This window comes from Alexandromys fortis, unplaced genomic scaffold (genome assembly GCF_014885135.2).
Source record: "Alexandromys fortis isolate MF-2015 unplaced genomic scaffold, M_Fortis_MF-2015_v1.1 scaffold_27, whole genome shotgun sequence".
In the NCBI taxonomy this organism is placed as follows: domain Eukaryota; kingdom Metazoa; phylum Chordata; class Mammalia; order Rodentia; family Cricetidae; genus Alexandromys; species Alexandromys fortis.
Window position 1 is genome coordinate 9014603 of NW_026067952.1, and position 16795 is coordinate 9031397.

Genomic DNA, 16795 nt, shown 5'->3' on the forward strand with positions numbered 1-16795 from the left:
TCAGTCAGCTAGAGATGCAATAGCAGAGTGCCACATGCTGGGTGGCTTAGGATGGTAGAATCATTTCTCTCGAGTTTTGGAGCAGTCAAGTCCAGGGTCAAGGTGCCAGCTGGGTTCAGTGTTTGTGGGTGTTTCCTACATGACATGCAAAAGGCTTGCTATAGCCTCACATGATGGGGAGAGAGAATGGAGCTTTTGTGATAAGGATACCTATTCTACCAGTTTGCCTCACAGAATCTTACTTACCCCCCTCCCCCCCAGTTCTGTCCCCAAACACAATTCCATTGGAGGTTAGAATTGAACATACGAATTGGGGAGGTAGCGACACTATTTGGTGTAGAGCAAGAGGGTAACTGCAGCGTTGTCAGCAGCAGGCCCAGGAGCTGAGGAGCCAAGGGTCTGCAGGAGAGCTGGCTAGAAGAGGCGATAAGATTGGTCTTCTGTCAAGGTGAACAGTTGGCACCTGACAAAGATTTATCAAAGGAATCTGTGTCATGCAGGGGCTTCCCTAGTTCTCCAGCCTCTGGAAGTCACGGTTTCCTGGGTAGCCAGTGTCGTAGCTCTTCTCAAAGCTGTTATCCTCCAGTGTTATTTTGTTCCAAGTGTCCTTCGGGCCCTGGGCAGTAGGGGCTGCTCTGGCTGCTTCCTACCTCTGCTTCACTTTGCATGTGGAGTCCTGGTACAGGATGGCATCAAGATGCCTTCCTACTCCTTAGGCAGAGCAGCTCGCTGGGATCCGGCAGAAAGAAAGCAAAGACAGGCAGGAAACCAGCAGTCTTCCTTCTTGGTGGTCAGTAAGCATGTCACAGTTGTAAGTGCAAGGAAGAATTGAAACATGGAGAGGAAGATGGACAGGCAGGCGCACATTCCCTTACATCAGCCAAGAAAGCAAGCCAAGGTAGATCAGGTGACATTCAAGACACTTGAGGCTAGATCTACTTATCTGTCTAGAGGAAGAATGTGTCAGGCAGAGGAAATAGCTCAAGGTCTCTGGCGGGCAGACTTTTCTCAACACACTTGGGGAAGTTAGACTGAATCTCGGGGGTCTCTGAAAAAGGCAGTGCTGTTTTGTTAGGGAGCAAGGGTGTGAGAAGACAGGAGACCAAGAACATGGTAGGACATGAAAGAAGAAAAGGGGTGGGTGTGACAGCTTAAGCCGCCAGGTGTGAACTTGAGTTTGCATCAAACCCTGGAAGGCGTGGTAAAGCAAGATCCCTGGGCTCCAGCCAGTTCTGAATGTGGAGATGTTGGGTGGGGACAAGAGTTCTTTCTTCAAAAGATCTGTTTTATGTTTGATTATGTATAGGTGTGTATCTGGGTACACTTGCATTAGTGCCAGTGTCTGCAGAAGCTAGAGGACAATGTTAGATCCCCTGGAGGTTACAGGTGTTTGTAAGCACCTGATATGGATGCTGGGAACCAAACTCAGGCCCTTTGGAAAAGCAGCCAGCACTCTTCTTAGCTGTGAGTTTCTAGCCCCACGAGTTCATTTCCAGTAAGTGCTTATGGCTGCTGAGGGGCACACTTTGAGAACTGACCTCATTCCAAGCTAGCCAGGAGCTAGCTCTCCGCCCACCCTGGAGTAGCCTTCCCAATGGACAGGCAGGCCTGCTCGTTTAGAAGAGTGGACATCCAGCTACTCACTCCATCTGTTGTACCATGGCAAGGTGTCTACAAATCTCCCAGGCGACACTGATAAGCAACTTGGATCCAGTCCTTCGCAGTCTTGTCAGAGGGAATGAATCCGTGCTTGGTAACAAGCCTTTGGCCCTCTGCCAACCTCTGTGTTTCGTCATCAAGTTGGCAAATACCTTATCCTATGGTAGCGGCAGACAGACAGCCTAACCAGCTTCCATCTACCCAGACAGCTCACAACTGACCCACCACACTGGGGGAGAGTGAGTGACCTTGACTCTTGTGAAACCCAGTTGTTTCTACCAGGGTGTGTGTGTGTGTGTGTGTGTGTGTGTGTGTGTGTCTACATTGTGCATAGGACACAAACCCCAGTTGTTTCTATCACGGTACAGGGTGTGGGTGGGTGGGTGTGTCTACATTGTGCCTAGGACGCAAGCCCCAGTTGTTTCTATCACACAATACAGGGTGTGTGTGTGAGTGTGGGTGTGTCTACATTGTGCCTAGGACACCAGTTGTTTCTATCACACGGTACAGGGTGTGTGTGTGTGTGTGCCTACACTGTGCACAGGACGTGATGGCTGCTTCTACTTGCCTATCCTACAGCATTTTGTAGCCACCCCGCACAGCCTCGCCCTATCCTGAACATTCTGAAATTTGGAAGAGGGACTGTGGTGAGACAACAACAAACACCAGACGTGCTGCAAGCTGGTCCTGTCACACAGCTGTAGCCTAGAATGAAGGCTAGAGAAATGTCAGCTGTGGTCGTTGTGATTAAGAAGAGAGAGAGCCCATTTGGGTCTGGCACAGAGTTCTCTCTTCTGATACAACTCGCAGCCTCCTCTAAGAGGCCATTTAGCATTCCTGGTGGGTGCTTAAACAATTTTCCGATAAACTTTAACAGGATTAGAACCTCTTTAGGGAAATCAGCTACCCAAACACCCAGTGATCTCAGCTGCCCTTTGTCTTATACTCAGTTTAATAAGAGTTATTCAACCATTTCTTCCCCGAGAACCCCGTCACTAAAGGAAGCTGTCAGCTTGGCTCTGTGGCAAGCTGGAAATATAACTGGACACATGCTCATAACCAGTTTATCTAGAAAAAAAATGTAAAATAGACATCTTTAGAGGACACAGGAACAGTAGCTAAGACTTGGGTTGCTATGCTTGCCAGACAGTGTATTGACTGCTCTCCAGCTCAGAAGAATGAATTGAGTTATAATAGTGGATTTGTTTCTGAGGTGCGCTCAAGATCACACAGCCAGTTGCAGTTGGAATCTAAGCATCTGGGTCCAGAGCTGGAGCCCGCTATGGAGTCACTTCTGCTTTTACTAAAAGAGTTACAGCAAGAGACAGAAAATAGGACAGCCCCGAGAGAGGCCGGGTGGAACTGTAGAGAAGAGAGAGGGACCTCCCTTAGTAGGGGGCTTGGAGAAAAGGTGACCTGTCCCTGAAGAGGGTGCAGGGGAAGGCCACATGGAGACAGCCACTGTGGACAGTGAGCAGAACGTGCCACAAATGGTGACAGACAGCATGAGCGTGCTGCCAGGAGCCTGCGGATCCACAGACAGCCATGTGTGAGGACCCCAGTACTTTTAGCACTGAGAGCCCTGTCACCTGGGGAAGTGGACCTTCTACGTTTCTACCTTTTGGATTTTTTATTGCTCTGGGTTCAAAGAACCCATCCTTGTCCCAGCCCTCATTAGCAAGGTGACCCTGGGCATCTCCCTTTGGACTATAAATGTTTTCTCATCCGAAGAAATGACATGAGGAGCAATGTCAGCACCAGCTCTGTGGGCTGCTGAGGATTCAAGGACGCAGCCCCTGAAAAGGCAATTAGCACCTGCCTGGCACCTATTAAGGGCTCCATGAAAGCTGTTACTGCGCGTGACAGAATCCAGAATGGCATTAGAACACTTTTTCTTATTTGAAAGAAAAATTAGCTTGTAGTCTTACTTAATTTCAGACTTTTGGAAAAGTTGCAAAAGCTAGTACAAGAAATTCCTGTACGAGGATTATTCAAAGTCAAGATTGCCTAGGTCCTAGGTAGCTCGATGGGTAGTCTTGCCTCATATGAATGAATCCCTGGGTTCCACCCCCAGAATCTCATAAGATGAATGTGGGGGTTCCCACCCGTAATCCCAGCAGTTAGGAAAGAGAAGCAGGAGGATCAGGAGCTCAAGGTCGTACTTGGCCATATAGTGAGTTTGAGGCCAGCCTGAGCTACATGGGACCCTACTCAAAGCAAATATATGTAGACATACATACAAAATGCCAGGTGGTGGTGGCGCATGCCTTTCTTTAATCCCAGTATTTAGGAGGCAGAGACATGCAGATCTCTGTGAGTTCTGAGCCAGCTGGTCATAGTATACAGAGTTCCAGCACAGTTAAGGCTACACACACACACACATACACACACACACACACACACACACACCAAAACAAAACCCTGTCTCAAAAAGCAAAACAAAACAAAAGAATTATGGCCCCCATGGGCCTTGAGAACCTGGTTCACAGCTCTCTCAACCTGGTCCTCCGACTACCAGACAGAGCACGCACCTCCCTACCAGATCTGACCGGTTGTCCACTGTGCCTGAAGCACTGAGAGGAGGGGAGCCTTATCTTTGCCAGTTATCGTTATTTGCTTGGAACCACGTGGGATTCTTCCGTGCATGATTGGGTGAGGAGTGGGTGAGGGGTGGTGGGGAGCCTCCCCTTCCTGGTGCTCCCTTTGTGTGCCCCTGGCTGTAGCAGCTTGTATGCAGGGCCAAGACCTGAGCTCTACTCCTGCCCATCTGTGTTTACATATTCCCAGTATCTTTGCACAAACAGTAGCGAAGGAGGGAGGGTCTCTAGCCTCATTTTTCTGCTGCTCAGAATCCTATTTTATATTTTCTTACAACCAGTTTAGCTAATAAATTTTATTATGAAGGTTATCTATATATCTATCTATGTATCTGTCTTATCTATCTATCTATCTATCTATCTATCTATCTATCTATCTATCTATCTAAAAACATACCTGATGGCTTTTATTTGTCCCATCTCCAATCTCCCTGAGTCACTCTGAGCTCCTACACTTTCTCATGTATCTCATGACTTGAATATTTGTTTCAAGGTTGTAGATGTTTGGGGCAAAGCTTCCATGTGCCAGGGGATCACATTTTTCTGCATGTTTTGTTGACAACCTTAAAATAGGGTCCCAGAATGGGAATAGATGGGGAACACTGGACCACAGGCATGAGGGCTACCACAAGCATCCCCCAGAACCTCTGCAAGCAGTCTGGGGCACTCCAGATTAACCAGTACCCCAAAAGTGATCATTTTCTTCCAACTGGGACATTCCAAACACTGTCACCAGATGACTCTGCAGCCCACGTTTTTGACACAACTCCACAGGTTTGGAAAGCAACCCACTGGGTCTCTGGGGATTCAGGTGAATGTCTGGCAGGAGCCCAGGGCTCCAGTGCAACCCGTTTCCTCCTGTTGCTTCCCTAGGAAGGGAATTCACACTATCTATCTCTTGTCTCTTCAAAGGGGGTGGGGGGCATAGGAACCATGTGTGATGAAATCAGGCCATGCTGAGCTGGCCTCACCCTATGCTGACCCTGGGACAGCTTGCCCTGCCACCCTGCTGGACACTGCAGCAAGAGAACTGGCCCCAACCCCATGGAAGAGCTGGTCCCATGCATTCGGGAGAGATGACCTCACCCATGGGCAAGAGAGAACTGACCCTGATGGCATAGGCATAGGGAAGCTGCTTCCGTCCATAGGAGCCTGGACTGACAAGCTCAACTAGCACCCAGGCCCACAGCCAGGCCTTGGGCTGGCCCATGCTAGCATCTGCCCCGTCTAGGACCTGCTGGAGCTTGTGAAGAGACAGATCCTCTGGAACAAAACCTGCAGGATCTCCATGACTCAGGGTGGCTGCAGGATGTCTGAAAGGGTGCTGGGGATCTGAACTCAGGTTCTCGTGCTTGCCCACTGAGCTGTCTCCTCATCTGTTCTTACAGCTGGGATAGCCCTGGACTCCGGTATTTGCTCTCTGAGGCTGAGATGTAGGCTTTGGGGGGGAGTGGCCTGAGGGTCACTGGATGGCAAAGAGTCACCGTGGTCTGTGCTGGTGGTACTTGCTAGAATCTCTCTTGAAATTGCCCCTAAATGTTACAGCATTACTGGGAGCTAACAGCAGTTCCACTGGCTGCATTCTCCCCGTGAAATCCCCACGTGTGCCTGCTGGGACAGGAGACCGCTTCCCTTGGCTGGAGGCTGCTGTGCACGGCAGGACTGCTCCCAGGGGAGCTGACGGTGCTGGGGCAGGCTGCTGAGTAAGCTGCACACCTGAGCCAGCCATGGTTGGACTTCTGGGAAACAAAACAAACACATAAAAAAACTTAAAAGATTGTGTTTGGGCTAGCTTTCTCTCTTCGTACTTTATCTTCTCTTTTTTCTGTTTGGAACATGGTCAGGAAATCTGCAGCCGTTATCAGGATGGAGAGGCAAGCCGGAAGAAGACAGAGTAAGTACCTAATGTTTGGCTGGCCTGGTCCTTTCTTCCTTGGATTGCTTTTCTTCAAACTCCTCATTGTGAAGGAAGAAAACAAATTCCAGTCTTAATAGTGATGCTTCACCAGGATTGTTTGGTTCCTTGAGGTTGAGTGTAATTCCTAATTGATGTGGTTCTCAGCTGGGTCTGATGGTTCCTGAGGGCTCTTCAGCCAATGAACGTAAAGCTTCCCGCAAATGTGAAATCACCTTTTATCATGGATGCACTTTGGCTTTCTTAAATGACAGGTAGATAATGATTATAAGAATTAAAAAATGCTAAGTTTAGGTGGTGGGGGTGCACACCTCTAATCCCAGCACTTGGGAGGCAGAGGCAGGGGGATCTCTGAGTTTGAGGGCAGCTGGTCTACAGAGTGAGCTCCAGGACAGGCAGGACTACATAGAGAAACCCTGTCTCGAAAAACAAAACAAAAAACAAAAACTGCTCCTCAGTAGTTTCTGCCCACTACTTTTTGTTCTGGCCCCCTGATTCTCTTTTCCTGCAGCTGCTCTGAGCACGAGACCTTGATGGCAGGCTGGTGAGACCTGCAGCTGAAAGATCCCTATATAAGCTGCCCCTGAGCACAATAAAGTGGCATTTGGCATTCTTGTATCAAGGATGACCCGTGTAAGTGTCTTTCTCTGTGTCCCTGTGTCTCTGTCTATGTGTGCATGTGATGTTAAGTCTCAAGGCTTAGTTCCCAGCTGACGTCTGGTCTTGTAGTGACAGGAGCTACAGGACCATCGGGATTTGACAGGACTGGTCAGGTTTTTATAACTTTTAAAATTCATACTGAAGTCTAGCACACATATATAAAAGTGTGCTATACTGTTGCAGAGGAGAGGGGTTGTTGGTCATATTAATGACTATTTCAAAGTTACAGATATATTCTGAATTTGTCTCCCATAAGGAAATGATGGACATTTGAGGAGGTAGACATGTTGTCTTGGGGTTACTAGTGTGATAAACACCATGGCCACAAGCAAACTCACTAAACAAAAATAAGTTAGAATTGAACAAAACAGCAAAAAGATTTGAGAACATGGGAATCATTTGTGTAAATGCAGGAAAACTTTAAAAACGTGTGGATCAGATCCAGGAAAATGACTTTCTGGGTACAGTACTTGAGATTCAAGCATGAGTCGCTGAGTTCAAGGCCCACAACCCCTATAAAATTCCAGGCGTAGTGGTATAATCTCACTGCTAGGGAAGCAGAAACAGGCAGATTCTTGGGGCTCCTGGCCAGACAGCCTGGCTTAAAATCAGCTCCAGCCTCAGTAAAACAACTCTGTCTTTAAGAAAAAGTTAGACACAGATAGCTCCTCAGAAATGACCCCCGAGGTTAACCTCTGACCTTCACGCACACGTATGCACCCATGTACATGTGAACACACACATATACATATGCAAAAAACATGTCAGGAAGGGGATAGGATGACTCAACTGGTAAATGGGTTAGCATACAAGCCTGACAACGTGTGTTCACTCTCCGGAACCCACATGAAGGTGGAAGGAAAGAAGTGACTCCACAAAGTTGACCTCTGACCTACACGAACGCTGTGACTCGTATTCACACACACACCAATGATAAAGTTTTTATTTATTTGCTTGAGACAAGGTCTCGCTAGGTAGAACAGGCTAGCCCTAAACTCACATTGGTCCATCTGCCTCTGCCTCCCAAGTGCTGGGATTATGGCTAAGCTTTTAAGAAGCAAAACATGAATGAGCCATGGGAGACCAGCCTGGACACCAGATGGGAGATCCTGGCGACAGAATGAAGCGGTCTTAAACTGTACAGTGCTAGACATTTTCACAAGGTGGGCGTGCAGAGATGGCCACTGGGCTGTGGAAACAGGATTGACACGCATCCGAGAAGCTCTCCCACGCCCCCATTCTCAGTCATCACTCCGAGGAACCCCTGTCTCAACTTCTGGCTGCATAGATTGCTTCACCTATTTTGAAAGTTACGCAGATGAAAGCGTACAGCAGGAGGTCTTTTGTGTCTGGCTTCTTTCTCTGAATGTTGCGTTGGTGAATTCATTCCTGCTGTTTCCCTGGGAACACTTAGGCCAATCTCAGATCTCGAGGAGCAGCTGGAGAGAAATGGTGCATGAGATGGACAGGCATTGGGAGAGAGCCTAGCTGGACGGGGCTGTGGGGGCAGGTGTCCATGGCCAGGCCATGGAGTTGCTAACCTATCACACTCCTGTTGGAATCTGTCACTCTAACACACAGGGCCAAGGTTTGGGGGGCAGATGGAGCTAATAGCTAATATTCCCTAGTTAGCACCCATCTTTGGACTCACATGTCTTTCAGTTTATGAACCCTACAGTCCTTTCACTGTCTGCTACCCCTTACCATACATTGTTTATGTCTGAAAATAATTTTTTTTATTTTAGCTTTTTTTGAGACAAGATTTCACTATATATCTTAGCTGGCCTAGAACTCACTGTGTAGACCAGGCTGGAATTGAACTCATAGAGATCCACCTGACACTGCTTCCTGAGTGCTGGGATTAAATCATGAGTCACCATGCCTGACTAGTTAATTATTCATTAAATGTTCCTAGACAGGTAGATGACATCCTCCCTGCTCCCAAATCTCCATGAATCCACAGTCTATAGCTTAAGTGACACTGCTGAGGACATTGAGTGACGTCTCTGCTACACTCCCTTTGCTGCTCAGTGTTTATTCTGCAGCTTTTCTTAGCCAGAATCATCTTCCCATTTTCTTTCTTTCTTTCTTTCTTTCTTTCTTTCTTTCTTTCTTTCTTTCTTTCTTTCTTTCTTTCTCTCTCTCTCCCTCCCTCCCTCCCTCCCTCCCTCCCTCCTTCCTTCCTTCCTTCCTTCCTTCCTTCCTTCCTTCTTTTCTTCCAAGACAGGGTTTCTCTGTGTAACCCTGGCTGTCCTGGAACTAACTCGCTCTATAGACCAGGCTGGCCTCGAACTCAGAGATCAACCTGTCTCTTCCTCCTGAGTGCTGGGATTAAAGGTGCGTGCCCCCACCCCCAGCTTTGAAGGCACTCCATATATAATTGGTATTTTGCATGCATCTATGTCTGTGCGAGGGTGTCAGATTCCCCTGGAACTTGAAGTTAATTACAGTTTTGAGGTGCCATGTGGGTGCTGGGAATTGACCCCTGATCTTCTGAAAGAGCAGGTGGTGCTCTCAACAGCTGAACCATCTCTACAGCTCCAATTATCCCATCTTCTCAAAGCTACTTTCTAAATGGAAGGAAGAGAGGTTGGGCCTGGATCCTGTCATCACAATGGAGGAGGGTGTGTGGTCGAAGTGTTCCAGGGGGCACAGGAACAAAGGCGAAAGAAAAGGGAAACTTTCTCTGAGTTCCTGACTCTGAGCTCACTTTGGCCTTTTCAGTTCCACGAGCTGCAGGGTCTCTTTCATGTCACAGCTGACATTGCTGGTTTTCTGGGGCCCAGGGAACAAACCCTGTTTATCGAGTGATTTATCAAGTGATGAGACCACGAAGGTCAAAAGAAGTGGCAAATCCCTAGAATTCACAGAGTCCAGACGTGGTCCCGTTCTCTGACATTTTGACCATGTGTAAGTCATCGTTTCTGGGTCTTCTTTGTTCACAGAGAGGCTCCAGAACAGTCAGTGGGCCCAGCTCTTTGTGGAAATTTCCTTGAATGCAAGCAGCTGGGAGGGGCTGGTGCATGGCTTTGGGTATTGTATGTGTGAGCATCTGTATCTGTCACTGCTGAGCCTTCTGGAAATGATGACTTGTTTAGAAAACACTCACTGGGAAGGATCTGGCTGCCACAGTCAGAAAGTGTAGAGCGTTGGAGAGAAGTTGGACAAACACAAGATCTCACAAGGATTATTGGGGACTCTGTAGTCCCTATCTGTATAGGGAGATGTCTTGGGCAGCAGCGACACAGGAAAGTCCCTCCCCCTAGACAGGAGGAAAGAATCTACGCCCAAAGGTAGACAAAGATCAGCCTGGGCCAACCAGGATGCAACCAGCTTTCCTCAGAAGTATGAAAGTGTCAGACGTCAGTCAAGAATCAGGTGGAGTCAGTGGCTGACACAGAAAGCTATGCTGACTAAATTAATGACTTTGCTCATTTTATACGGTTTAGAATGTGGCCACAGTCACCTGGCTGGTAAAATGGCAGTTAGGACCAAGATGGCTACAATCATGTTAGGCTGAGACATCAACTCTTCCAATTGGGCCTTCTGCTCTGCCTTCAGACCTCATGTTCCTGGTAGACAGCCATGCAGGTCTTCCTTCTAGGGCCTTACCCCAAGGGAAATGGTGGGGTGACCTACACAAGGCCAATAGAATGTTCTATATACTGGAGTCTTGATTGAAGTTTTAACATAGAGGATTTGACTGGGAGATGACTCAGCAGACAAGCACCAGGCCCTGAGTTAGGATTCCCAGCACCCACATAAAGCACAAGGTGTGGAGGCTGCACCTATAACTCTAATACCAAGGAGCAGAGACAGGCATATCCTGTCCTGTCTAGTCCAAGTGATGGATTCTAGGGTCAGTGAGAGAGTCTGAAAAAGTAGGGAATCTGAGAGGGATAGAGAAAGATACCTCATCACTGTGCTCTGATCCACCCCCCCACACCCCACACCCAAACAAAGAAATAAGAAAGCAAATTGATCTGAATTCCCAGTTGGACCCCACTTGTTCAAAATTATTATAATTTCTCTTTCTCTCTGGTTGAGATTGGGTTCTCACGATGTAGCCTAGGCTGGCTCAATCTCACACATGCTGGGATTACAGTTGCACCACTGTGCCTGTCATTTTTGTTCTGAAGAGGCTGCTATTGCCTTTATTTCCTCCCAGGCCATCTTGGGCAGCTCCTCCTTTGTGGTTTCCTCCATCTGGACTCAAATCTTCCCAGGGCTGGGTTCTGTGGTTCCCACAACACATTCTCCAGTGAGCAAGAAAGAACTCCAAAACAGGCAGTGGTGATTTGGCTAGTGTTGTGAAATATTATAACTGGGCAAAGACATATTACACTTGTTTATGCTGCATTTGTCTAATTATGAAAAGGTGTTGCTGTTTCACCTTGCCTGCCTAAGGCACCTGATTGGTCTAATAAAAAGCTGCATGGCCGATAGCTAGGCAGGAGAGGGATAGGTGGGGCTGGTGGGCAGGGAGAATAAGTAGGAGGAGAAACCTAGGCTTGAGAAAGGAGAAAGAAGAACGAGAGAAGAGAATGAGGAAAAAAAGAAAGGGATATGCCTGGGACCAAAAGCCAGGCAGCCACCAGCCAGATATAAGAAACAATGAAAGTAAGATATACAGAAAGTACAGAAAGAAAGAAGGAGGGGGGGCAGGAGAGAGAGAGAGAGAGAGAGAGAGAGAGAGAGAGAGAGAGAGAGAGAGAGAAAGGAATGATGAAGGAAGGAAGAAAAAGCCCCAAGACGAAGTGTAGATAAAGAGAAACAGGATAATTTTAGGTATAAGAGCTACGATAGACTGATCATTCCTAACAAATAAGAAGTCGTGATTTAAGAAAGCCTGGTCCAGGCTGGGCTGGCTGCTAGAGAGTCCCAGGGATCCTCCCGCCTGCCTCCCCATCACTGGGGTTTTAGATGTGCGTCACCATACCTGGTCTCATCACATGGATGCTAGGGAGCCAAACTCAGGTTTTCATACTGCATAGCAAGCGTCTTCCTAAACCATCTGCCCAACCCTGATCAATAAGGTCTATGTGAGCCCGGAGGTGGTGGCACACGCCTTTAATCCCAGCACTCGGGAGGCAGAGGCAGGTGGATCTCTGTGAGTTCGAGGCCAGCCTGGTCTACAAGAGCTAGTACCAGGACAGGAACCAAAAGCTGCGGAGAAACCCTGTCTCGAAAATAAATAAATAAATAAATATGGGTGCTGGGAGTTGAACCTGGGTCATCTGGAAGAGCAGCCACTGCTCCTAAGCACTGAGCCATCCCTCCAGCCCTCTGCAACAGATTTAAGGCTGTTGTTAAGGACCTCTCCCATGACCCAGGGAGGGGCAGCTCCAGGGAGGATGCCCCTGTGATTCTATCTGTGCTCTGAGCCTCGCCTAATCAGTAACCCAGGGCAAAGAAGGGAGAGAAGGAAAACAACAAACCAATGTCACTCATGCACAAGGCCAGCTGAGTAAGGACGAATCAACAAGCCCATTCCTGGTCAAGGGTGACCAAAGACTTATTGTGAGCCACAGTCTTAGGTCAGGTGGGGGAATCTGAGCTGAATAACAAGGTAGTGGCATAGTAAATGACATACACTCAGAGGCATTTTCAAAACAGACTGGGCTGTGGTGAGTCAGGTTGCATATTGCCAAATTGACAGAATCTGGAATCATCTAGAAAACAAGCCCCTGGGCTTGGCTGTGAGGGATTATCTAGATTAGGTTAATTAAGGCTCAAGGACTCACTTTGCCTGTGGGAGCTTCATTTCATAGCCTGGGGTACCAGGCTGAATAAAAAGGACCAGCTTCTTCAAGCTCCCAGTGTCATGACTTCTAAACCGTGATGACTGTACCCTCAGACTGTGAGCCAAAATAAACCCTTCCTTACGTAAGCTGCCTTTTTAGAAAGTCATTTTATTATTTTATGTGTATGAGTGCTTTGCTTGCAAGGATGTACGTGCACCACATGCATGCCTGATGCCTGCTAAGGTCAGAAGAGGGCATGGGATCCCCTGGAACCAGAGTTACTGATGATTGTGAGTCACCATGTGGGTGCTGGGAATTGAACCCAGGTCTTCTGCCAGAGCTACAAGTGCTCTTAACCACCGAACCACCTCCTCAGCCCCTGTAAGATACTTTTACCTGAGTATGTTGTCACGGCTAAGAGACATGTCATTTACACAGTGACTAATACAGTGTGCTCCCATAATAGAAATAATAGAGATGTTGTTAATTAGCAATCAGTCAACCAGAAATTAAAACAAAAATAGAAATGACACAAAGCCCAAACACCCATAACGTTTGACAACCCCACAGCTCCATTTGAGAACAAAAGACAGACAAAATCATAAGTCCAAAGTCAAATAAGAAAAAATAAGGACATTATATCAAAAGTGTTGCGATCCAGGGGCTGGAGAGATGACTCAGTGGTTAAGAGCACCGGTTCTGTCCCCAGCAACCACACGGCAGCTCACAACTCTCTGTAACTCCACTTCCAGGGATCTGATATCTTCTTTTGGCCTCTGCAGACACCGGGCATGCACGTGGTGCATAGATATGCATGTAGGCAAACATACACATAAAATAGAAATAAATGTGGTTTTTGTTTGTTTGTTTTGTTTTTCGAGACAGGGTTTCTCTGTGGTTTTGGAGCCTGTCCTGGAACTAGCTCTTGTAGACCAGGCTGGTCTCGAACTCACATAATTTTTTTTTTTTTAAGTGATGAGATTCAGCTAAGATCGGATTGAAAGGGAAACCGCCATTTTTGAAAAAGAAAAACACAGGTGAACTAATAAAATATTCAACTCTCGGAGAAATAAAAAGAGCAACAAAATAGTTGTAGAAAAAGACAGTGAACACAGGCAGAAATGAACGAATCTGAGTCCTAACTGAAAGAAACAGGATTAACTAAAGAACTAGCCGCATGATGGGCAAACAGCCTCAAGAGGGCGCTCTGAGCCAGCCTAATGAAAGAGAAAAGTCTACCCCGAGGAAGCACCCTTGGCACAGAGAACAGAAAAAGGCACAAGACACTTAATATGCATTTTAATTGCATAAATAATACATGGGTGCATGTTTATTGGAGATAGGAGTCAAATAAAAAGAATAGACGGAGCAAAATGCCGAGGTTCTTGTCACAGGGTTATCAGGGCTGTCTCTGCAGATTGCTACAGGCTGGGTGCCTGACACAAGAGAAAATTATTTCCCCAGAGTTCTGGAGACTGAAAGCAGGGACAACGCCCTTGGCAGGCTCCCACTCTTCTGAGGTCTCTCTCCTTGGCTGTCCCTCTTTACACTGCTGTCTGTCTGTACGTAAGCACCCTGGGGTCTCTGCACACCCGAGTTTCCGCTACTCGAGTTCAGTGAGATTAAATTGGACCAGGTGCCGTGATTGCCACATTTTAATTCAGCCAACTTTCCAAAGGTCGTGTCTCCAATCACAGCTCCATTCTGAGGTCCAGGGTGGAGGTGGGCACAGGGGTGAGGCCAGAGCTTGTACACGCATTTGGGAGGTCACAGCTCAGCCTGTGGCCACCCTCTTTCCGGGAGTCACATGACTGCCCACATTAGCAGAACAAGCACGGAGTCAAAGCAAGGCTAGGCGGTTCAGCATGGCTCCTTCCTATGTCTACATACCGCGGTCCAGTCCCACTAGGCAGCAGCTGTTCTCTTAGCTGAGCAAGCAGGCTTCGATGGAGAACTGTTGGGAACTAGAATTCCCAGTCCACTGCGGTAGTGAGTCCTAGCTCCCCCTCCCAACTCCATCCAGCACATTCCAGATCCTCTACAGTGTAGTGGCTGTAGCCTTAGCCACTGGTCAAGCCCAGCAGGGGTCACACAGCTATGTGCTCTCCACCCCAGAGGATGTGCCCACTCTGGGGAATCCCAGGGTCCCAGGCCTGGTCTGGAAGAGGGCTCAGGTTGCAGCAGAGTGTCCCTTTGCCATGTCTGTGGGACAAGGGCCTCTGGGGGAAAGTAGGAGCAGGCCCTACAGGGGCAAAGTTGTTGGCTTGGTTTTTAAGAACTGCCCTGCTATTGGTTGAGTATACAACTTAGCAGATCTGTTGACACTGATTGATTCCACACGTATGAAAGAGTCAAGTTCCAAAAAGACATTTCATTAAAAAAAAAAAAAGAATTCTCCAATTTTCTGAAGCTGACTATATTTCAGCATCTCTTGAAGATCTTTCCACCCACAGCTTCTACAGGTCTCTGCAGGTCTACATGTCTCTGCAGGTCTCTGCAGGTCGCTAAGGTCTACATGTCTCTGAAGGTCTCTATAGGTCTACTTTCTTTTCTTTAGTTGCTGTAAGCAATCATACTGTCTAATGACAGAGGGAGGAAAGAGAAGCGTACAAGAGTACTTAGCACAATGCAATGCTAATTTCCTTAAAAAGTCAGGTGATTTAGTAAAAGAAAAAAAAAACTTTAAAATACAAATTGCCGGGGCTGGAGAGATGGCTCAGCAGTTAAGAGCACTGCCTGTTCTTCTAAAGGTCCTGAGTTCAACTCCCAGCGACCACACGGTGGCTCACAGGTCCTCTTCTGGCCTGTGGGTATACATTACTGTATATGTAATAAATAAATGAATCTTAAAAAAAAAGAAAAGAAAAATGTTTGTTAAGGTTAACTCATTTTGCCAAGTGGTGGTGGCACACGCCTTTAATCCCAGCTCTTGGGAGGCAGAGGCAGGTGGATCTCAGTGAGTTCGAGGCCAGCCTAGTCTACAAATTGGGTTCCAAAACAGTCAGAACTGTTACACAGAGAAATCCTGTCTCAAAAAACAAACAAACAGCCGGGCGATGGTGGCGCACGCCTTTAATCCCAGCACTCGGGAGGCAGAGACAGGTGGATCTCTGTGAGTTCGAGACCAGCCTGGTCTACAGCGTTAGTTCCAGGACAGGCTCCAAAGCCACAGAGAAACCCTGTCTCGAAAAACAAAAAACAAAAAACAAACAAACAAACAAAAAACCCACAAAAAAACCCAAGCAAACAAAATACAAATTGCCAAAAAATAACCAAAAAAAAAAAAAACCACCTCTAAATAAGCATGATAAGGTCTGGGAACCAACTGGAAATGGTCCATTAGCCAGTGGTCAATCCAAGAGGATAATGTCTTAGCTTCTCCTGATGCTCTCAAAAGTCAGATATGTGGGGGCAGCACGTGAGACCCTGACAGCCATGGGGGAAGAGCTCAACCAATGGCTCTGAAAACAGCATTTTGACTAGAGGATGTGAGCCGATTTATTAAGAGGCTGGCATACAAATATGTTCTGTTTTGTAAATCCGGGTATATGGCAATCGAGCTCTTAAGTAAAATGAGCTCTGAGTAATGAGAGCCAGGGTTCTCTGTTAAGAAAAACAAGTTACAAGTAAGAAAGGTTGGGAGTGGTTAGGTGGTAGAGCACTTACCTAACTAGCACTTGAGAAGCCCTAGGTTCAATCCCCGGTGTAGCAAGCGGTGTGTAGCCGTAGCCAGGCTTTCTTGTTGGACTTTCTCTTGGGGACCACCAGCTCCCAAATAATGACTTGGAGACTTATAATTAATTATGAAAGCTTGGCCTTTAGGTTGGGCCTGTTCCCAACTAGCTCTTATAACTTAATTAACCTGCTTTCTCTTATTCTGTTTTGCCACGTGGCTTTTTACCTCTCTTCCATTCTGTACATCTGACTTCCTCAGAGTCTCGCTGGCATCTCCCTAGATTCTTCCCGAGTTCCTCTCTCTCCTCAGAAGTCCTGCCTATTCTCTCTTGCCTAGTTATCAGTCAATTAGGTTTTTCTTAAGCCAATCAGAAGGTGCCTTAGCAAAGACACGTTTTTACAGTGTACAAAAGGATCATCCCACAAAACCCAGGTACCGCAAAAATAGGTCAATAGGAAAGAACTAGAATGAACTCCGTATAGTGTCAGTTTGTATTCAGGAATGGTAGTAGACACCGTGGTTTGTAATAAATAAATATACATGC